Source organism: Tamandua tetradactyla, chromosome 4 (genome assembly GCF_023851605.1).
Source record: "Tamandua tetradactyla isolate mTamTet1 chromosome 4, mTamTet1.pri, whole genome shotgun sequence".
Lineage (NCBI taxonomy): Eukaryota > Metazoa > Chordata > Mammalia > Pilosa > Myrmecophagidae > Tamandua > Tamandua tetradactyla.
This window is the reverse complement of record NC_135330.1, coordinates 86,870,726-86,874,063: the sequence shown is the minus strand read 5'-3', so window position 1 is coordinate 86,874,063 and position 3,338 is coordinate 86,870,726. Positions and strand designations below refer to the sequence as shown.

General features: G+C 40.7%; 1 pseudogene; it reads left to right on the top strand.

The window, feature by feature from the left end:
• Positions 1-558: 558 nt before the first annotated feature.
• On the top strand, positions 559-2,605 carry LOC143679127 (RNA-binding protein 39-like; annotated as a pseudogene).
• Positions 2,606-3,338: the final 733 nt, after the last annotated feature.

Below are 3,338 nucleotides of genomic sequence, written 5' to 3'. Positions count from 1 at the left end.
TAAAGACACATTAACTTATGAGATGACTAACTATATTTGCTGCCTCCTTTTGCTCCTTGCCACTTTATCACCTGTGTCCCTTGCACCAGCATTTTCTTCACTGTTAACAGGATGAATGAAGTGGAGGGGAGGCAAACATTGGTGGTTGCCTCCTCAAATAGGGTACTTGTCTGCTTTTTCCATGGGGCTGCCATGTACATGTATTTGCTGCATCTTTCTTATCACACTGCTGAGTAGGACAAAATAGTGTCTGTTTTCCCCACTATCCTCATTCCCATGTTCCACCCACACATCTACAGCCTTAGGAAAAAGAATGTTACAAGAACCTTAGAGAAGACTCCATGGAGATCTTTCTCTATTGGAAGGGTAAACATTTTTTAAGGAATCTGTCTCAGCTAAAACAGGCTTGAAAATAAAGAAATAGGGCTTTATCATCACATTTGGATTCAAATACTTTTTTTCTAGGGAATTTACAACTCACCCACACACTAGCAAATGTGAGACATTCTGATGTGTGTTGGTGAATGTGAGTACGGGGAAGCAGCGGCCGCCATTTCAAGGAGCTTGCCGAAGCTTACACAGGGGTGGATCCTGAGCTGCCGAAGCCGCGGTCCTGCTCTCCTGCGCGGGCTTCTCTAATCCCATTGTTTTTTTTAGATCCGCTCGGGCCTAGCCGCCCTCGGAGCCCGAAATTCGGGCTGGGCGGTACCGTGGCCTGGGTTTAGCGGCTTAACAGTAGTAGCGGCGGCGGCGGCAGTAGCAGCAGCAACAACAGCCTTTTTCCAAATACGAGACCACAGGTGATCGAAAGCCCACACAGGCGTTAGAGGAAATGGCAGATGATATTGATATTGAAGCAATGCTTGAGGCTCCTTACAAGAAGACTTGCCTAATGATATCTCACCTCTACTCCCATGAATTCACCTTTGATTCCAGTGTGAACTGTCAATCATAAGGATGAGAACAAGTTGAGCAGTGCCAACGGCCATGAAGAATGTAGCAAAAAGAGGGAAAAAAGCAAGAGCAGAAGTCGTAGTCATGAACGAAAGAGAAGCAAAAGTAAGGAACGGAAACGAAGTAGAGATAGAGAAAGAAAGAAGAGCAAAAGCCGTGAAAGGAAGTGAAGTAGAAGCAAAGAAAGGAGATGGAGCCGCTCAAGAAGTAGAGATCGCAGATTCAGAGGCCGCTACAGAAGTCCTTACTCCGGACCAAAATTTAACAGTGCCATCCGAGGAAAGATTGGGCTGCCTCATAACATCAAATTAAGCAGACGACGCTCCCGAAGCAAAAGTCCGTTCAGAAAAGACAAGAGCCCAGTGAGGGAGCCTATTGATAATCTAACTCCTGAGGAAAGAGATGCAAGGACAGAGTTCTGCATGCAGCTGGTAGCAAGAATTCGACCAAGGGATTTAGAGGAGTTTTTCTCCACAGTAGGAAAGGTTCGAGATGTGAGGATGATTTCTGATAGAAATTCACAGCGTTCCAAAGGAATTGCTTATGTGGAATTTGTTGATGTTAGTTCAGTGCCTCTAGCAATAGGATTAACTGGCCAACACGTTTTAGGAGTGCCAATTATAGTACAGGCATCCCAGGCGGAAAAAAACAGCTGCAGCAATGGCAAACAATCTACAGAAAGGAAGTGCTGGACCTATGAGGCTTTATGTTGGTTCATTGCACTTTAACATAACTGAAGATATGCTTTGAGGAATCTTTGAGCCTTTTGGCAGGATTGAAAGTATCCAGCTCATGATGAATAGTGAAACAGGTCGATCCAAAGGATATGGATTTATTACGTTTTCTGGTTCAGAATGTACCAAAAAGGCTTTGAAACAACTTAATGGATTTGAACTTGCAGGAAGGCCAATGAAAGTTGGTCATGTCACTGAACGTACTGATGCATCCAGTGCTAGTTCATTTTTGGACAGTGATGAGCTGGAAAGGACTGGAATTGACTTGGGAACAACTGGTCGTCTCCAGTTAATGGCAAGACTTGCAGAGGGTACAGGTTTGCAGATTCCACCAGCAGCATGGCAAGCTTTGCAAATGAGTGGCTCTTTGGCATTTGGTGCTGTGGCAGATTTACAAACAAGATTTTCCCAACAGACTGAAGCTTCAGCTTTAGCTGCAGCTGCCTCTGTTCAACCTCTTGCAACACAGTGTTTCCAGCTGTCCAACATGTTTAACCCTCAAACAGAAGAAGAAGTTGGATGGGATACAGAAATTAAGGATGATGTGATTGAAGAATGTAACAAACATGGAGGAGTTATTCATATTTATGTTGACAAAAATTCAGCTCAGGGCAATGTGTATGTGAAATGCCCATCAATTGCTGCAGCCATTGCTGCTGTGAATGCATTGCATGGCAGGTGGTTTGCTGGTAAAATGATAACAGCAGCATATGTACCTCTTCCAACTTATCACAACCTCTTTCCTGATTCTATGACGGCAACATAACTACTGGTTCCAAGTAGACGATGAAGGAAGATATAGTCCCTTATGCACATAGCTTTTTTTTCTTTCTTGAGAATTCATCTTGAGTTATCTTTTATTTAGATAAAAATAAAGAGACAAGGGTCTACTGTCATTTGTATACAATTCCTGTTACCTTGAGAAAATAAAAATATTAACAGGAAAAAAAAGTGAGACATTCTTTGATTAGGAACATAAAGAAAACTTTGAATAAAGTGGGAATTAATTTGGGGTTTCAGTAATCAACACATCTTTTGGCAAATGAAGCACTCCACTGGAAACCATGCAGTGACCTCTGGCACACTGTGATTTGAGCTATGCTTGGTTAAGTAATGGGAATGTTGTTTTCAGGTATTCCTATAATTTTTGACCTTAGACACAACAATCTGGCCAATTCATTGATATCTACTTGTCAAATACTATATTCACTTTATTTCAAAAGATTATTCTTTATCTAATTGACTTTTCTATGAATGGCTTTTTGGTTTTATATAGATAAACACATTTAATTCAATCAAGCCAGTAGTGGCACCATTATTTGTTGAAAAGTAATTGGCCTATTCAATTAATTTGCTAAAATGAATTCTTTCAACATGGCTTGTAGATAAAATGCAACTGGTTAAATTTTATAAGGTAGCATATAGAGTCTTTCTTTATTTTGTAATATTTTATGAAAATCACCCTTGAAAAATGAGTTCAATGTTAAAATTATGGTGGTGAGGAATTGGTAGAAATAGATGATTCCCACATTTCCTATCCCTCATTGACCTTGATATCCTAATAATAATTCCTAGGACCAACATGACAGCTTCAAGTCACATATATTTTCACTATATTTAATTTGTCTAATGGTTTACTGTGTTTCATTT